General features: G+C 42.3%; 1 protein-coding gene across 8 annotated transcripts in view; it reads left to right on the top strand.

Annotated features, from left to right (window-relative positions):
• Window positions 1-4375: 4375 nt before the first annotated feature.
• Window positions 4376-20332, top strand: part of ATXN1 (ataxin 1) — a 476222-nt gene continuing 460265 nt past the window's right edge. For all 8 annotated transcript variants that reach the window (XR_007906567.1, XR_007906568.1, XM_051799176.1 and 5 more), the window contains exons 1-2: window positions 4376-4670; window positions 11089-11208. The gene's annotated coding sequence lies outside the window, so the exon portion shown is untranslated. The remainder of the gene's footprint in view (window positions 4671-11088; window positions 11209-20332) is intronic.

Below are 20332 nucleotides of genomic sequence, written 5' to 3'. Positions count from 1 at the left end.
CAGACTTGATTTTAAGACTTCAGAGAATTCCTCAGTTTTCTTAATTCCCCAATGAATCGCTTTGCCTGTTTTAGAAAAAGCAAAAGATCTGCATCTAAGGACCAATTGTTATTTTAAAGCTATCGAAGCTATTGTTATTAGAAGAGGAACTTGATTGCTCCTTTTAAAAAATCAAGACAATGATAAGGTAAATATTTCTGTACCTAAATATCCCATTGCCTATACTCAAAGGCATGACAAATAATGATTTGTTCAATACCCTACAATCCCTACCTAGCCACAATGTGGTAAAATAAAGCATTTAAGGGCAGCCTTTCCTTTGAATTCACTTGCAAAGGACCACAGCATTTTAGATCATAAGATTTTTCTCTTTGAGTCACAGTGTAGTACTACATACTTGCTTAGTCTTCACGAATGCTTTGCTCTCATTTCACTAAATGTTAATTTGCATGAGATAGTTGTGGCTTTAAAGAGACAGCAGTAGCTCTCTGTGTCTACCAATCTAATTTCCTTGCATCTGAAAACAATCACAGCGTTCTGGAGAACATCCTCGACATCTCTGTTTTGACAGGAGGTACACTCATTTCTAAGTGAATACACAAAAAATAAAGATGTTAGTCATATTTTATTATGTTCACACAAGTGGCACTTAAAGAATGCAGTCCAAATACATTATTCTTCAGATCGTGTACATTTTTAACTTTCCTGAGGAAAGCATACCTTAATTAGCCAGCTGCAATCCAAATTATAGTTTCTCATTTGTTAAAGCTGTTAAAATACCTTAAATCAGCTGCATATGTCTGAAATAATAATGAAAATAACTGCATTAGCAAAACTTATCTGAATGCAAGAGGGCTATAAATAGATAGGAGGTGAATTGGACAGTCGGCAGATTCTGAGTTGGAATAAAAACATCTTACTTAAGCCAAAAACATGGCAACCAATATTTTCTGTTATAAAAATATTTGAGATGAATTTAGTTTTTATGAAAGCTGTCAGAAGCTGAAATGAATAGCAGAAGTTCCCTGTTTATTTACAAGCCAATGCTAATACCTGAAGAGTAAAGCAAGGCACCTTACGAGCAATGGCATCAAACCTTTGATTGTATTCAAGAATCCTCTTTGCCAGGGGATGAGAATGACTTGTATGTTCATGCTCTCTTGGAGTAACCTCTGCCTTGATAACGCTTGTCATTTGAGCAAATGGTATGACAGGTCTGTGAAGTGGATTACTACTGTCCACTAGAGGCTGTAATGAGACCAACAATGTCATTTTATGACAGATTGGAGACTTGGACTGTAACGATCAATAATTGTGAAATTACTTTTCATGCTCAATACATTGTCAATCCCTGGATTTCCCTGAATATGAATGTTTAACAAAAAAATAATTCGAACCTCTTATTCTTTCATTTTCCGTAAGTACTATTAATGGTATAAAGTGTGCAGTGTAGATGACACACTACAACTAGTCAATTGAAACATAGTTTCTTCTAGACAGTGTGCATCTTGCATGTAAAATTGTTTAATATCTTTTGGTCAATACCGTATTCCACTGGGGGTCATATCAGTTTCAGCATATCACCAGCAGTAAATAAAAATGCTCGAGCTGATGTGGGTTCTTGTGTCCCACTCACTGCTTTCATCAGCACCTCCACATTTTGTGGAATTCTCTGTGGAGGGAATATATTGAGGCCCAGGGTAGGCCCTCAGCAGGGGAGATGCAGAGGCACAAGGTCTTATGACACAGTTTTATGTCCCATAGGTCAGTCAATGTTTGCAGAGGCATAGTACCCTCATCCCTCACCTGTTATATATCAAGTCAAAAGGGAGCTGAGAATGGCTTATTCACCTGACATGGCTGGTGGCGGTTGTGGCACTTTCCAGAGCCAATGGGCTAAGGCTGCCTGCTGGCTCAGGAAAACTATTGCTTTGACTTACAGTGGACCTACATTTTGGGAATCTCTTTACTACTCTGAAGCAGAAACACAGACAAAGATGTAAAAGCCTAGAGCCTGGAGTGTGGCAAAAAATGAGGGTCCTGAGGCAAACACCATGGCCACAGAGTGGAGGAACACACAAGCCTCTTACATGAGCCTGCTGCAGAAGGGAAAGTTGCCCAAAGCTTGCTTCAGCATGAATGTGGCTTCTCTTTCTCTGCGTGTGCCACACCTCTTGGCAAGGTGAACGTTTGAGAAGGAAAGATTCCTTTCTCCTGAGGTAACACTCTGTACTACTGGAATAAAAAAGGTGGCAGACAGGAGAATGCCGTGTACTCAGAACTGAACCTTGATGATAGGTTTGAATTTCTCCAGGGCTTTCACTTGATTTTCAGTAATCTCCAGTCTTTGTCTCTCTCCCTTGGTTCCTTTTATTAAATCAATGAACCTTACATTAGCTGGGTGAATATAATTTTGCCGTCTGCTTTGCTGCTGTAGATTCACTGTCTTGTAGTGCTGAGTGGCACGTTTGTCCAGACATCTTAGCCTGTTGCTTCTTCTGTCCCCAGACCACTCCTAGAGCAGAATATCTTGCTGGTTTTCATAGTGAACTTGAACTAAAGATGCAGAAGGTGCTGTAGCAAAAGATCCTTACATTTCATAAGGCTAGTCTGTATTACAATATCAACTCTAAAGCAAGAGCACTACAGTTTACAATGTTATTACTATGTTCTTTAGCAATTACGGTGACTAGTACAGTCATTTATAGAAAGGACTACTTTGCTGATCTGCACAATGACAGGCTGAGTCCTAGGGTACTTTGCATCTAGACTCGAATGCTAGATTTAATGCTAAAACCTAATGCTAGTAGATAATGGACACATAGGAGGTATACCTGCACTAGAAACCAGGTAGCTTGGAGCATACTGTTGTGGCAAATTCATACAAGCTGCAATAAATGGCCTAGTCGGGATGGCCATGTCACATGGAGTGCACATCTCAGGCCTTTCTGAGGCCTGTGACCCCACAGCATCCAGCTCTATGGAAGCTCAACAGCCTTTGGTATTTATACAACACTTTTTGCAATGTCCTTGGGGTGGGGAGAGGCCTTCTCTGTGCTCTACTACTTTTCCTGATGCCAAATCAGTGACTGGCTTCTTATGTACCACTGTCAGGTTGCATGCAAGCATAGCAGCCTGCTGTCCTTTCCTTACTCTGGGCTGCATTCATTGCTTCCATAAGTTGTTTTATTTCTCTAATTTGTACCTCCCTTAGTAAGTTGTTTTTTTTTTTTTTCACTTGAATAGCAGACTGAGACAGTCCAGAAGGAGGGTATTTTCTCTGGTCTCTGTTATGCATCTGTGCTTGTTACTTGCCCATCACTGCAGTTTATGGCACTTGCAGAGCAGAGACCTGTGTTGAGAGAAGTAAGAGAGTAACAAGCTGCGCTGGAGTGCCAGGGAAGTGTAAGTTGCCATAGTGGGCGGGGGGGAGAGGCTCATAGTGGTCTGCATACAGCTGGGAGAGATGCGAAGAGATCTTTGATAAAACCAGCGCTGAGGAATCCAGAGGGAGTCAGTACCCAAACATGCGTGGTTCAGCCCTGCCTGTCTTGTAGTTCAGTGACGGTATGAGTCAGAGCCTCTTTGGTCTGAATGAAGTGGAAGGTACTTTCTACAAAGCAACTCAAGCATATGCCAAGGATCCAGATAAATAAAACTAATTCAGAAAAAGGGAGTGGGATGCAGGCTCTTGCTCTAAATCACTTCACAGTTCTCCACAGCGAAATGCAATATGGCATCTTAAATAAAATCACCCTCTTCTGACTCTCGCAGAGGCTGCTTCAGAGCATTCCCTGGCTTCCAGCACAGTTTTATTTCCTCCCTTAGAGAGACAGACCAGCCTTGACTGAGCAACCGATTTTCATGCATCCTTTAAACCAGCATTCCCTGCCATTTCTGAAGGACAGCACGCGTCGCTAGCTGCCTGTTTCTTCCCCCTTAAACAATATAGGTTTGGGGTTGGTTTTTTTTTTGGTGTGGTGTTTTTTTTTTTTTTCCCCTCCCCATCTCATTTCTTTCCGCCTGCAAAGTGGTTTGAGATCCGCGCAACGCAGCCTGCCACAGGAGCGGGGACTTCTCGGGAACACTGGTGTGCGCAGGGTTTAAGCCCACCGTAGAGAGCCAGCCTGGCCTTTGAAGTGTTACAAGGGGAAGGAGGAGGTAAGTGTCGAGACGAGCCCCCCAGCCCCCTTCCCCGCCCCCGGGCAGCGTGCGGCGGCCCCGCAAAGGGTTAAGGCCGCCTTGGCCCGGCGGTGCCGTGCGTATGCAATAATCTGTGTGGCTCTCTTGGCCGCCTGCCAGAGTGTTGCCTTGCCTCCTCCTCCTCCTCCTCCACCTCCTCCTCCCTTCTCCCCCCTCCCCCCCCCCCCGCCTTTTGCATGAAGTAGGATCCTTGAGCTGTTGCAGAGGCAGCCAACTGCTCCATATTTGGCTTCTATTACCCATTTACATGCTGGAGAGAGGAGAGGGAGCGAGCGCTGTACCGCAGACATCATTTCTACTACAGTGGTGGAGACATCCCGGACCTGTGTCACTGCAGGGGGAAGAAAAAAAGCCAAACAAACAAAAAAGCAGACCCACCCCCCGTGATCAGCTAGGAAGACATTTGTGTGCGAGTCTCTCTCTGACCCCCCCACCCCCGCCAACCCCACCTCCACTGACACTTTACAGTAAGTGGCTTTTTCTTCCTCCTCTGCTTTCTGCCTCCCTCCCCCACTCCCTACCCCCGGCTTCTTCCCTTGTTTAGGCTGCAAACCTCCGTCGATTTCCAGCTGGAAAAACACGGGGCTGGGGTGGGGGGGGAAGGGGAGCGCAGTGTCCACCCTGCCGCGGGGCTGCAGCCGCCTCACTGCGGCCGCCCCCGGCCTGGCCCGCAGGCGCTGCCGCCGCGGGCCCGGCCTTGGGGAGAGAGGGAGGGAGCGAGAGAGAGGGGGCGGCCGCGAAATGACCGAGGGCGCCGCGGAGGAAGCGGAGTGGGGATGCGGGGACACGGGAGGGAGCGAGGGGACGGGGCGGCCCCGTAGCGGGAGCCGCTCGTACAGCCCTGCCCCCCCCCGCGCCGGCTCCTTCCTTCTTCCTCACCCCCCCTCTCCCTCCCTCCCTCCCTCCCGCTTCCCCCCGGCCCGGGCGGGGTGTGGGTGGCCGCGGGGACGGTGGACATTTTGCGAGCCGCGGCTGCCCCCGGTGCGGCGGCGGACTCGGGGTGTGTGAGACTGCGCTGTGAGACTGTGTGTGCGGGGGGAGGGGGGGTGCGGTGCGTGAGTGTGAGTGTGTGTGTATATATATATATAAATATATATGTGCGGGATGCAGTGCATGTGTGCGGTGCCCGTATGCGGGGGTTGCGGTGCGGTGTGTGTGTGCGGTGCCGTGCGTGTATTTGTGTGTATGTGTTTGCGGGGGGTGCGATGCGTGTGTGTGTGTGTGTGTGCGCGGAGGGTGCCGGTACGTGCGGTGCGGTGCAGTGCCGTGTGTGTGAGAGTGCGGGGGGTGCCGTGCCGGTGCGGTGCCGTGGATGTGTGTGCGCGCGTGTGTGTCAGCGCGGTGCGGGGGGGCCGTGCGGGGCGCGTACGCCGGGCGGACCCGGCGGGGCGCAGCGCGGGGCCGGTCGCCGGCAGGGCCGGTCGCCGCCGCCGCACGGCGTATGTAGTACGGGGCTGGGCGGCTGCCGGAGGGTGAATGAAGCGAGGAGGAGGCGGTGGAGGAGGCGGCGCTGGCGCTGGGATGTGCCCGGCAGCAGCCCCGCTCCGCTTCACTCAGGGCCCAGGCCGGCTGCAGACGCCACCCGGTACTGCCGGGAGGGACGGGGCGGGAGGGATGGGGGAAGGGGAGCGCCGGAGGGCCGCCGCCCTGCTGCCCGTCTGCGGCCAGGGGATCCGGCCGGCGGAGCCCCGAGGGGGAGCGGGACCGGGGCTCCCCCCACCGCCGCCGCCCCGGGGCTCAGCTCGCCGCTGCCCTCCTGCCGCTCACCGATGCCCCGCCACCTCCGGGTTTGCTTGGGTCGGGTGGGGGTGGTTCGGTTGCGGGAGTTTGGGGTTGGTTGGTGGTGGTTCGGCTTTTTTTTTAATTATTTTTTTTTCAATGTTATTTTTTTTTATTCCTGTGGCATCCTAATTTACTGGCAGAAAAACAAATAAATGACCCCGTGTACGGTTGTGGGTGCTGAATCCGTCAATGCGATTCCTGAGAATATTAAAGTCTAAATTAAAGCGTGCTGGAAAAGCATTAGCTCCTACTGTAATAGTAATAGCTGTAATAATAAAATGACAGAATTGGGAGCGATTTACATATTATTGAAGAGGAGGAATTACTGAAGAGTAATAATAGAAAAGAAAACAAGTCGGAAGCCCGTTATATAATGCACTGTGTAGACAACGAGAGCGACAGGCTATTTTTATTTTGTTTACCGTATGCTGTGTAATAGGGACTCCTCCGAGCAGCATCTCTCCCCCGTGAGCCCAAACTTCAGATAGAATTGGGGAAAAATTTTAAGCATTCCTGTTATGCCCAGACAAAGAAATCCGTGTTTGTAAAACCTTCCTCTTTACAAATGATTTCTGTGTACAGATTGGCAGGGGTGTGCAGGTAGATGACCTTTGCTGGAGACCTTTTCCCTTTCATATGGTAAAGAAATTCATATTTTGTAACACAGATTACACTTTAACCTTTAACACTCATGGTTATGTATTTCATGCAGTAATGGTTACTTTACGCGTCGGATATGGTCAGGAATAGTGAGTTACTGTGCTGACACACCGAGAAGTCAAGGACTTTTAATTTCAGTTTCGAATGAAGCCTTCCCCTAAAGGAAAATCCCGGCTTCGTGTTAATCTATTTCTGTTCTGGGTGATGGAGACGGTGCAATTTTATCATAAGGAGCAAGGGTTATGAATGGGGGAGAGGGAAATTGAGAATGGCCAGTGAAAATATTATGCTGTAGTTATTTTTGTGATGTGAGATAATAGTAGTAATTGTACGTTATTGCACCTAATTTGTTCATAAAACCGGCCCGATATTTTACAGACAGCAGTTATTTTGAAAGGGTGGCTGTAATCTCACTTTTTACATAAGGCAGAGGTCGATAGGTTTTCCTTCGTGTTCGGCTGTCTGTCTGTCTGTCTCTCTCATCATGTAGCGACATGTCAGCGGTGCAGGCTTTCAGTGTGCTTACTCCAGCCCTGATCAGTCATGTAATTAGATCAGGCTGCCATGGTAACAGACGGGATTCACCGTATTCACCGTCCAGCCAGGTGTGTGTGTGTGGCTGGCAGGCGACCCGGAGGGCTACCGCCAGCTCTGTGTGTGCCGTGGGCACCGCTTCGGGCTTGCTGAAAATTGAAGGATGCCGGTGGTGGGTTCCTAATGGCTGAACTTCTTGGGAAGAGTGTTCTTTGCCTGCGGTAGTGTCAGGCAGATGGGACCGTACATGGCACGCTTAGCAGGTTAGCCAAATCGTCAGCTCCACTTGCATGTATTACTAGCAAATTAACGAAGGTGGGGTACTTTGTAAAAATGCTTTTGGCTTATAAAAGCTTGCATAAAAGTTTCTTCAGAGTTTTCCTTTTTTTTTTTTTTTTTTTTTTTTTCCCTCCTGTTTGTCTGGATTAACTGTTTGGTGGCTGTCATGTTGTTTGGAACAGTTCCCATTCCAGCATTCACATTTTAGGCCACAGGTTTGTTATTCTTCACTCGTGTACTGTACTTTACACCCTCTGCCTGGTAAAATGAAAATCAGTGATACTTGATATCACTGTTGTCACTCTAGGTTTGCTAAGCCTTGTCATAGTTCTTAGCAAGGTTTTGTGTTCTAGGTTAAAGCTGACTGCAGTTTCTCTTGATAAAATCCTAAGTATATGCTACTAAAAACAATTTTTCTCCTCAGCAAACACTTCATTTCCAGTAGTAGTATTTCTTTCATTTTAATTTTTTTGTGGTTGTGCTCATCAAAATATTATAGCCACAGAGCAGGAGACTTTTTGCCGCAGTTTATAATACCTTGAAAGAATATGCAAAGAATTACCTTCGAACTGCATGCTGCTCTTAAAAACATGTTTCATCAAGCAATGTATATTTGTCTTCATTCTCAGTGTTTAAACATCACTCTTTTAAGTCACTTTTCCACAAACGTAGGTATAATTTTTTAAAAGCACCAAATTTGGCACTGTGTTCTAATGTCATAAATCTGGAGCGACTCCAGGGGACGGGATTGTGAGCCACTTACATGGGTGTATATCTAGAATAACTCCGTTTATTGGACTTAATCCAGGCATGTAGTAGAGTAACCAAGCTCAGAAAGTGATCTGGTGCGTATCACTGTTATTTTCTCTATATTACTTTTCATGGCAAAAAGCACTGTGGGCTTAAATAGGATTTTTGCCTGATTAAGAAGCTGCATTAAGTGTCTGTAGAAGTGGGTAACACCCTTTCCAGTCACTAATCTTGTGTGGACTTACACTAGTATTGAACTTGGCCTGGAGGATTTTGTGTCTCAGTGATGAGAAATCATCAGCACCCACAGCTCCTGAGCATTTGTAAGTACCAGGCTGGAGCATAAAGCAATCTAGAAATAGCTCTAAAATAGATATTTTAATCTCTCTGGTGCTAAAACATTGGAGCTGAAGGAGGAGGTAATGAAAAATGCCTGTTGGTGGTTCAGCTTTGTGGTAACAGGCAGCTGGTGGTCTTGGGTTTGGTGTGATGAGTTTGCAGGTTGCAGCCTGCTTGCTGAACAGAGGTGTTTCTTCTCAGAGGGACAAGGGGAAAGGGCGTTTGCGGGCAGTTTTCTGCACCCAAAGTGCAGCTTTTCAGTGCCTCAGCTAACTTGCCCTTCTGGTTAGGAGAGAATATCCTCTGCTCGGTGTGTCCGCTTCTGTTTGGGCTTCCATACTGAGGAGGTGGCTTGAAATAGAAGAGCTTGTTAGGAGGACTGGCTGGAGAAAGTGGAATAGTCGCGGGCAGGATGACTCCTGTAGTGTGAGCCTTTGTGTGCTGCATGCTGCTTATACATATTTTATTGTAAGACAAATTACCTGTGTGACTAAGAGTGTTAGAAAGTAATTGCTTTCAAAAAGGCCGCATATACATAGTTAAAAGACTTTTTGAAAATAAACAGTGCAACTTTTCTTCTTTGCCTTTCTGGCCTGCTTGAATTTATTTAGAAAAGTTGAGAAAAATAGTCTTGTTTTAAAAGACATTTACAAGAGGCCTGGAATTTCACTTAACAACATTTTTTATATAATAGATCCAGTGGCCTAGTTTCCCATTAATTAAGAAAATAGACACTTGGATGCAGTCACCTGAAAATCAACTAAGGATTTCAACGTTAGAATTTAAAAACAATTGTTTTAGTAACATAGCTAGTAAAACAAAATCAAGCCCTAATTTTCCCCTTGCTGAAGCTTAGCAGCACATCTTAGTAAGTGGCAGTCAGGATTATCATCGTCATTGTTCATACAATGCACTTCTTTTGTTTTGGTGTACTAATTGAAGGAGAAATGCAATAAAGAAGTATGGCAGGCTGTAAAGGAAATGCGTGTCAGAATTGCATAGGTGGTCTGAAAGCACTGGTTGGCTGCAAACCTACTCCAGCATGTGAGGCAGCTCACTCTGATGCTGCTTGAGAGAAGTCAGGCTGTGTGACAGCCTCAGCTATAAGCATGCAGGCTGTGAATGATCTGCCTGTTTTGGAGAACCGTACGGGTACGGTGTGTACAATGCAGGGAGTGCAGATAACAGATTTAGTTGTAGTTATCTTCTGAGACTGCTGTAACCAACTCTACGTTAACAGATAAAAACATGATTAGCACAAGAAACCAAAGTATGGCAGGCTTGGTACAGGTAAATATTTCATTGCGAAGAACTGACATGCTATATTCTGATGACTTCAATAACCTAAGCTTTGCAAAGTGAAAATCCTGACCTCATCCTTTCATTTTACTTTTATGCAAGTGTGATAAATAAATAAATAGGTATTTGGATGAAGGCACTGTATTTTGGAGTTTTATTCAGTGGTTCACATTCTTTATATAAGAAAGTTTAAGATTTTTACTCTGGTTTGACTGAGGTGATGCATGACTAATATTTTAAAATGTAAGAAACTTTGTAGACTCCTGACTTTTGCAAAAAGACAAAAACCAGATTGATGACCATAATTCTTTTCTGATCTCAGTGCATGTATTGAGAATGTAATTCTTCGTGGGTTTTTTTTCTCATAAGGCTGTAGTCTGAGGTGGTTGTACAACATGTGCAGATCTGTATGCATTCATTGGTCCCAGTCTGCAAAGTTACTTTAGTACATGTCCTAGTAAGGGTTTTGCTGAATAAGAATTGATTGAAGAACCCATCTAGAGTTAAATATGCATATAAATCCTTCCATAAATAGGAACTAGTAAGTATGCTCATAACTGAAACAACAGAAATGCTTCTCAGTGAGGGAGAAATGGTCCCACTAAATCCTTTTATTGTACCAAGAGTGATAAAAATATTTGGTGAGATTCCAAGTGAAAAACCCAAATGTATTTTGTTTAATACGTGATGTCAGCAGAAATTCAGTGCTGGTTCTTTATAATTTTACTGAGCAAAATAACAGAAATTTAAAAAAAAATCACATTGGTAGAGTTTTGCTTTGTTTATATTATTTGGGACTTTGCAGTAGTAGGCATCGACTCTAGCATGCCACCATTAATGACAAAATAGTGTACAAGATAAAGTCACGGTCCAAAAGGTGATTATTTTTCACCTAATAGTAGCAGTTGCAGCAGTATGTTTTCAGGATGCGGCTGCTTCTCAAATAAAATATGTTCTCTTGGCAGTGAAGGCAGTCATCTCAACTCGCTTATGATTCTTCACCTCATTAAGATCACATTTAGGAAAAGAGCACTCAGTTTGAATAAATGGGCTCTACTCTCTACTGTATGTGCTCTGTCTGCAGGATTAAATCTATAGTTTATTTGTGCTTGAGTAATAGCAAATGCAGCCTCTCTCAGTCTTCACTGGAATGTCTTAGCATGTTGTAAATTGCCTGACTCTTAACTGTGCTTTTGTTTCTTCTTATTTTGGTCTCCATCTCTTCAACTCCTGGATCAACAGTCACATCGTGGGCCAAACCAGATGGGCAAGCAATACAAGCTGTGAATTTATTCTTGACCCCGTAGGACAGTGACCACCTTCATTTTTGTCTTCACCATACAGTTATGCACTGCCAATAAGGTGAGAATGCAATGCTTTTATTTTCCTATAACAAGTATACACTGTCTGCTCTGGGCTTTAAGAAGCGTGCACACCTTCCTGCTGTCTGTGTGATTACCTACCCGTGATACATTTGTACTTCCCTTGCCTGGCAGTAGAGGTCCTTGAGAAACTCTACTCAGAAAAATTCCATTAACTCTAGTGACTCAGTTCAGTGACTTACAGGACAAGTGGGTTCCAGATGAGTGGTGTTATGCTCACCTCAGATCAGAGCATATTGGGTTACTAAAAGATGATAGTATGAACGGAAAAGTTGACAGACTTTGATTTTTGTTGTAAAATGCCATGTGTAAAATTATATAAATCCTTCCTGCACTTGAACATTTTCAGTGGTTCCTGTTGCTTGCCGCCTGCTTGCCTTTTCCACTGTCCCAAGTTCCTCCTGTGCATTAAACTTTATCTGGCATAAGAATACTTCCTAGGATGACTAGTCACTACTGATGTGTCTAGGTGTCTTTTATTCTGGTTTGAGGAATCTTTTAAATTCTTCTGATTTTGTTCCCTGAAATATCATAGTCAGACAGGTTATAATAGTGCACATATATGTCTACTCACCCTTTCCTCTCTCTCTTCTTCCCATGTGGTTATGGAGAATACTTTTAAAAAACCAAGTCCCAAGACTCAACAATCGTACTGCCAATAAAAAGAACATAAATTTTTATTTTATTTCTTTAATCTGATTGTCATTAAGCCAGCCTAGTTTTTTGGACCTGTTCTATGATTTTTAAGTGCTTGGGATTGGCAATACTGCTAATGCTTTAAAAAAAAAAAAAAGATAAAGGGTCATAATAAAATGGCTTGTGTCTTTAAATGAAAGAAAATTAAATATAGTGATTACTTGCAGAAAATCAAATATTTTTTTTTTTTTAATTTACTACCAGAAAACTTAATTACTGTAGCATTTTATGTATGTGAGGCTGATCAGAAAGTCTCCATTGCAGAATAACTTTTTAATGTATACAGTATGTCATAGCAAAGTATGCAGCCCATAATTTACATTTTATTGTGGCTGTGGGGAAGGGTGCTGTGTTTTAAAGGGAAGTTGCCTAAGCAAGTACTTATGTGCAAAGACATGTCTGTTATGGTTTACAAATGATCTTGAATGGTGAGGGTAGATTTTAACCACTGTATCTCTTCAGATCAATAAGAATTTCTTGAGAGTGAAAAACCACACAAAGTGCCCTGTGCACTGACACACTTCGTCTTTCTGTTTTGGAAGAAAACTGGCTTGGTAGCAGCTATAGTAGTGACGAGCTATTGACTTGGGAGATAGAAGGAAGCTTTTTGTTAAGACATTATCATTTCCACAAAGCTTTTCATTTTTTTTTCAGGGTAAGCTTGGGTTCTATGAAAATGTATTTATTTGAAGAGGTGATTACTCAAGGAAAGGCTTGTATTTCTTAATTAGAAAAAATAATAGTTTATAGCGTATTGGTCAAATCCTATGAATAATCAGATTGTGTTACCCACAATGTATTGCTAAGTCACCTTGAATATTTTAGCATCTGACATTTTCTGAAATTGCAGAAGAGAGAATATATTAGATGTTAAGCAAACATTTTGGATAAAAAATGTAACCCAGTGAAGTCTGGTGCAGAGGTACGACAGGAATATAGTTATAAACTGCTGTTTTTTCTGTACCAGCTCAACTTGAAGTATAGTGTTGTATTTGGGGATCTTAGATTAGATTTAGTTTAGCTTCTTTTCTTGTTGGACTTTTTAGTCACTGAATTTGGGGTATTTCTGTTGACCTCATTATTTAGTTCTCGTCTTCTCTATGGAGCAATCAAAATCAGGCCCACTGTATAACTAAATAAGTGAGATAAAATTGTTGAGACACTGCCTGCTTACAAGTGTTCTCTCTCACTGGGAGAAATAGGCAGGAGCTCACAGTAGTAACACATGAAAGAAACATGACCTGGCACCATGCAGTGAGCAGCCACAGGTAAGATTTACAGCTTGAGACAGAATATCTCATACTCAGGCCCGTTGTCTTTGTGGCATTTGCATTTATTTTGGGGTGAAGGTGGTGACAGCTCTGCTCTTGTTTCAGGCAGATCTGAGTTATTACCATGGTGTCTGTCAGAGAGACTGAACATTGGATGCATTTGAACACATCCAAAAATGAGATCTCAGAAACTGTTCTTGAGACTAATAACATGTGCGTTCATGGCTTTACTCACCTGAGGATTTGTGTGGCTTCAGGGAGTAATGTCGCTGCCGTGTGTGAGCTCCAGTGTGCTTACCCTTCCAAATCAAGCAGCAGCATTTTTTCCAGAGCCTGCTAAGCATCTTGCCTGGATAAGAAAATGGGGTTTAGTAAAAATAAAATGAAATAAAAATAAATAGATACAGCTTTGCTTTTTTTTTTTTTTTTAGTTAGTTTTAGCCTTCTCTACTGTTATTTGTTTTGTTATTCTCTCTATTGTTATTTGTTCACAGTATGCACTGCCTCCTTCCACGTAGGCAAATGACTCAATGCTTTCTTTTAAACAGTTGTCTTGAGTGGATTTTGCATGATACACTGGACATTTTAACAATTAAAGAGTTCTTTTTAATCTTTTCCACTGTCAAGTTACTTGATATTTATGAATCATATTATAGTGCTGGGTTGAATTTACAGCTGCAGCCCATTTGTAAAAAAATTTTTGGGGCGGAATTTTCAATAAGTATGTCTACACTATCTATTGTAGCTTATTTTGTACATAAGACATAATTTCTGTTTTACGCAGGCTTCTGGCTACCGCTCTCTGTAAACAGACAACAATCTACCCTTTTAAAATACTTAATAGTGACCACAAAAAGAACCAATCTGTCTCTATATTACTGTGTGCAATGGTAGCTTTTTGGTTATCATTTCAGTGTCCTTTTATCATAGCTGGTTTTATTTCTTCCCTCTCATGCTGTTTATGAAGGTCTACAGTAGCTGTAGGGTTAAAAGAAGATAGGCAGTGGAGATTTTTAGCATGTTAAGAGCACAGGTGAAATGGAGCTGTGAACTAGGTATAATAGGATAGTAATTAGAAATAATTTTATTTTTTTAAATTGTTTGTTTTGTGTGTGGGTAACTCAAAGGTAAATTAAATGAAATGCTGTGACTGCAGGCATTGAGATGTGAGGCTTTGTGGTCTCCTCACCTCAGCTGTAACCTTTCATATTTTTGCTCTGTTGTTCCTTCAGCAGATACTGAAGGTCTGGTGTCTGACTGATAGAAAGTTTCATACACAGTCCAAAGGGTAAATGCAGTTGTGTGTAGTGGTCTGTCTACATGAAAATACAAGACACATGTTCATAATGTGATACAAGCCACAATCTGAGGTTTGATTCACCTTCCACCTTGGTGTTTTAAGAAGGTGTATCAAATGGAATAAGAAACTTGCTGTCCCATGCTCTGCAACTTGTTAGCATTACATTAGAGAGTTGGAGAGCTTCTGTGTCCTGGGGGCCGAAAAGTGGTGAGGTGACTAGATGTGACATGAAGTTGTGTATATGCCTGAGTCTGTGTGTGTGCCCCCTCCTGGGCATGGTTTTGGGTATGGTTTTGGGTGAAAGTTAGCCTTCTGTACCAGGGGGTATAGTTTTGGTCAAAAGTTAGCCCAGGTGGCAGCATCTGGATTTAAATGTGTTGACTAAGGGGTTTCTCACAGTAAGACAGTGATAGAGGCAAACCCTAAATTTGATAATTGCTTCTTTATTTTCTCATCAATTACTTATTTAGAACTAGCTGTAAACCTGACTTTAGGATTTTTTGTGTCACACCTTGCACTGTAAAAAAGTACAAATGTTAAAGTGTTTCTCACTCATATTGGAGTGTGGTTGTGACTGTTACCATATTTTTGTTTGTCAGATACCCAAAGGCATGAAGGCCATTGCAGTTTTGTATGTTTAACATTTCTGTGAGGCCAGCTACTTAAAAGAAAGTCTTAACAGGCCTAATCCCTTACTGTGCTCAGATATTTCGTACTTGTGAATATTTTCTTCTTCCTGCAGTTCCTTTTCAGTGCCATGTGTAGTAGTTGAATAGAAAGTGATATTTTCAAATGTATATGATAGTAAAGGCATTTCTCCTTTTCCGTAGCCCCTGAGCACATTCCCTACTTGATACTGTGCTGCATTCATAGCTTTTCCAAAGTAGTCTGACAACAAGCAGATCCAGAATGGTTTGAAAATTCACTGTATACAAGAGAAAAAAAAATCCTAGTAGGTTATTACAGTACAAGAAGTTGTAACTTTATTCTCCATGTACCACTAGCTGTTAGAAACCCCTTGGCACTAATCATATGTACTGCATTTTTATTTACAGATTAGTAGGCTCTACTCTGACATATGACTAACAGGGAAGCCCCTCCCTTTAACAGTTGTATGTCATCTGCTTCAGAGAACTAATTACTTGGCAATTCCCATTTGATAATTCCCTCTTTATTTTCTGATGAGTTACTTAACAGTGATGAGCTTGTTGGGCAGAATACTGTGCTTAATCTGTGCTTCAGAAACTACAGTGCAGGCCTGGGGATATCATTGGTTTAGAAATGCTGTTTAGCCTTGCCATAGGAACATTGAAACAACACTAAGACGTGAACAGTTCACAGTTAACAGCTGAACGTGAGTGATGCACAGCTTTTGCCAAAAAATAAAGGAAGGGTTTAGATTACTGGTACACTGCGAACAGAATCTTAAATACATAATTTCTCAAAAAAAGACAAAACTAAACCTAATGTAATTTAGACATCAAGAAGCAAAAGCTTATATCTTCTGTGTATCATTGCTCCTCTCCACTGAAATAATCAATTTAATGGAAATTTTTTTCTTTTAAAAAACCTACTGTTTCTTGCAATACTTATCTGACAGTTCAGCTGATTCCTGGTGATTATTGCGTTCTTTTAATATGAGACAGATAAGTTTTTACCGTGTTTTCTCTGCCATTACCTGTCTTTTTCATTCTTCCCCAATCCCTTTTCACATTCTTTTACTCTAGTGGCCACAGCAACTGTTGTATCTGGCTGGGGAATGCATTGGAAGTCTCACTGCTAATTACAACATCGCAGTGTTTCTAGAGGGTACCTGAGTTCAGCAGTGCTTAGCTACAGCGCCAGGCGAGGGGATTTATGGGGTGAAGTGACATCAGCCTACTCATGGCAGTCATGGTAAGGTCAAAGTGAGTCTCTTTTGCAGATCAGGAATCAGATGGGTCCTGTTTATTACAGTGTCTCTGAAGTTCAGCCATGCAAAACCATACTGTTGAATTTGAATAAGACTTTGTTACTGATTTCAGTAGAGAAAGGTTTATGGATCAGCTACAGTCGCTTTGACTAGCTGATGGCATTATTTCACAGATACTGATACCTGTAGATTTCCATTGTAGCTGAGTCGGTGCTGTAAGCTGAGAATTGGGCTATTTTTTTTTCCACGAATAAAAAGTGTAGTAGTTTGTGTATTAGCTCACATGACATTGCATCATCGGGCTTGCTGATTTATTAGATATTCACAATGCTGTTGCTTGGCCAGTACTGGAAGCTGTGCCACAAGCTTGTTTTATCAATGAGAAAAATGGTAGATAGTTACATGTGTTTTTTAGCAAAATTAATCAGAGGAACAGTAATTTTATGAAACACATAATGCAGAACAGATTAATCTACTTTAATTGTGTTCTTGAAGTACACCAGCTATAAAATCTTTTTGAAAAGATTACTAATCAAGTTGATCAAAGGTGGCTTGAAGTACAAAATTCAAATATGAACACATTTACTTTCTGTCTATCTGTATGTTTGCTGTAGCTTGGGTTTGGGTTTTTTTTTTAAATTTTAGTACAAAAAAGTGTCCCATTTTCCTTTTTGGATTTTTTTTTTTTTTAAGAGAGTGTGTCGTGTTTTAAAAGCAAAGATACAAGAGGGCAAAACATATAAAATTTCAGATTTTGTAAAATGCAGTAAGTAGGGAGCATAACAGCACAAGCAATTGAAGCCCCACAGAAGGTCATTGAACCATTTTTAAATTTTTTTTGACACTTACGTTTTGTCCTATTTAATTTTTTAATGAGTCAAGGTGTCTCAGGTAGTGCTGTATAGGCCTTGCTGAAAACAGAAATCCTCTGTAAGAATCAGAAAAGAAATGTAACTGTGAGCAAAATGCCCCACCTGTGATATGAAGGTTTGCTTACACTGCTGGGAGTTGTCCCTTGACAAATCCTTCTACGAACCATTATGGCTGTTGTGAAGGGCCCTACATCCCGAGCTGTGATGTCATATTCATTTCCCAGAGGCAGCCAAAGAGTTATTAGATTCAGACCAGTCTTCAACTACCTACTCAGAGATGGTCTGTCCACCTGTGAAACACTCTCTCCAGGCTTAGCAGCATTTCCCCAAAGGCTGAGACTCCGCTTGGACAGCACTGCCTATGATTTCAGAAGAGGTTGTACTAAAAGACTACATATTTGGCCCAGGGTATTTTCTTCCCTCAGCAAGAGGAGGCAGTGTTGCTTGTTACTGAGATTGAATTTTAGACTAAAATGTTCGGCCCTAGAAACACCAATACACAGAATCACAGAATATTCCGAGTTGGAAAGGACTCACAAGGATCATCAAGTCCAACTCTTAAGTGAATGCACCAATACTATTTCTATTAATAAAACAGTAACATATGAATATTGTGAACGTGATCTTCATTTAACACAAGATTTTAATTACATACTAATGTCTTAAGATTTGGGCATCTGGTTGAAAACAAAGAAAACCCAACGATTTAGATACGGAGAAGGTTTTTCTGTTCACAGCTGCTGTTCTCTCCCTGGCACTCAATGGTACCTTCCTCTTACTTTATTACAAATGAGAGACTGATACATCCTAGATACTGTGTTTCTTTCATCTGGATTCTCTTTCCCTTTTTCCACAGCTGCCCTGGGCCATGCTATTATGAGTCCTCTGTGAGCAACACTGGCTGATGGACTAGCCAAAGATGACCTGGTACATCTGGTCAAATTATTTGCCTTTGCATCTCCTTGTTTGCAGAACTGAGGAGCTGGTTCACCTCTTTACATTGGACTTGCCTGTGTCCTCTTTGAATTAGGGTTAGAGTTTCAGGTTTCCTACTTAGCAGGCTTGCTAAACTTTCTTGGATCTCTGCTGTGATCTGGCCTGATATTTCTGTTGTTAATGACAGTCTTGGAAATCCCTTGTGATTTCCTTTGTGAACTTGACAGTTGCTTAATTAAATTGTGGGGAGATAAGTGACATGTCAGTATGTGTAACACATCTGTGTTCTATTTTATGGGGAAAGAGGATGATGGTGAAGTTTATAGACCTCTACCATAGATCTGTAGTTTAAAATTGCACTGTGTATGTGTTTGGATAGCTCGCAAGTATGTTACATACTGTCTTAAAATACATGTGATACTGCAATAACGAAAGGACTGAATATTTGCACTAGATGACAGAATAACTAAGTCTTGTTGCCTGGTCTTCAGCTGTGAGAGTGATACAAACCAGCATGGGTGCATCCTACCATTTTTTGATCACCACTAGTTTGTTTTGGTTGCTTCACGGTAACAGATTCAGAGGAAATATGGTGTGTAGTGACTGAGGAAATTAAAGTAATTCCTGAGTGAAAATATGACATTACGTGATGGTATTGTCCAGATGTTGTTATCTGTTAGTTTACAGCCAGAAGGAGCCCTAAGGAAAATTGAAGTGGGTAGAAGGTTTATAGTAAGAATCTGAACTGCATTAAACATCAGCAATCAAGTACACCCATTACCTAAGGAGTCAAACTTGTTGAATGTCATGTTGGCTGTATGGAATGGGAGAAATGCAAACTAAGACACACTTCTGCTATGTGTGCAACTCTGCTATGAAGAGCGTTTATCTGAGCTGTCAGCTGGCTGGCTGCAGTGTTTGGTGCTGTTCACACAGCTCAGCCAGAGTGTCTCTATGAAACCTGTAGTGCTGCAGCAGCCGGGGGTTTTATGCTCCTCATCTTATTAAACGTGAACTGCATGTGTTCCACATTGCACTGAGGTGCTCAGCCAAAGGCTAGGTGAAAAAAGAGGTCAGGTTTGCACCTCTGTTAGTTACTTGGATGGTTTAAATGGAACCATGAGGGTGTAAATGCCGTGTGATGGAGCCTAGGGTCTCCGGGGTGTGTCAGGGCCCTCTGGGCTCAGAGCTGTTGCTGGCAGGTCAGCATTTCTGATCAGATACTGCTTGTTTGGCAGCAGTAGAGCATTCGCTTGGTTTTTCCTCCAAGTGGAAAGGGAGTGAAAGCTGTTTCTTAGTCAAGTGTCATCAGTTTTCTTTCCTTGTCATGGTTCAGGTGGATGTGTTGGTGAATTAGACTAATTTTTCTTTATATAGCTCAAGCAGTGTTTTGCCTTTTTATCTTTCTGTCCTGTTTTAACCATTTCCAGGCTTCATTCTCTTATTGCTGGCCAATTAATTTTTGTCCTTACTGCCTTCTCTACCAAGATTCTCCCATGCTCAGCAATTTTTGCTGCTGCATATCTGACCTACTTGTACAACTCCGTTGCTGGGTGTGTTACCTGCATGATACTTAGACTGTGTGTTGGCCTTTTCTTTAGTTTGATTTTTTTTGTGTGTGTTTCTATGTGTCTAAAATGTATTTCTGTTTCAATACCTCAGTAGTTTTCTTCAGAAACACAGATTTGAGTGTTATTTCATTTACTTCCATTCCTAGTTAGTAATTGCTGGATTTTGAGCTTTGCAACCCCGATGACCTGCCTGAACAAGCCTTTCACTCCATGCAGCCTTCCTCTTCTCCTCACTGGTAAAGACCCTTTATTTCTTCTCTGAAGCCTCTCTGTGGGTGCCTGTTTCCCTGGCTGAACATTGGATTTTCAGTCCGTATGCCCCTGCCAGTCTTCCCTGGCTTCTGCTGCAGTGTCTCTTCAGCAGACATCTTGCTTATACAGCTTTTCTGCTGATCTCTAACAAATCAGTAGCATATATTGGTTTGTATAGTGTTACATGCTGGCATGTAAAAAAAACCACCCAAAACCAAAACAAACAAAAACCCACAACCCCAAAACTCATTCAGTTATTTTCTCTGTACCTGAGCATGAGACAGGAGCCACTCC

Source organism: Manacus candei, unplaced genomic scaffold (genome assembly GCF_025592945.1).
Source record: "Manacus candei isolate 608988 ecotype Guabito, Panama unplaced genomic scaffold, ASM2559294v1 h1tg000049l, whole genome shotgun sequence".
Taxonomy (NCBI): domain Eukaryota; kingdom Metazoa; phylum Chordata; class Aves; order Passeriformes; family Pipridae; genus Manacus; species Manacus candei.
Note: the sequence above shows the minus strand (reverse complement) of the source record. Positions and strands in the feature narration are given on the sequence as shown.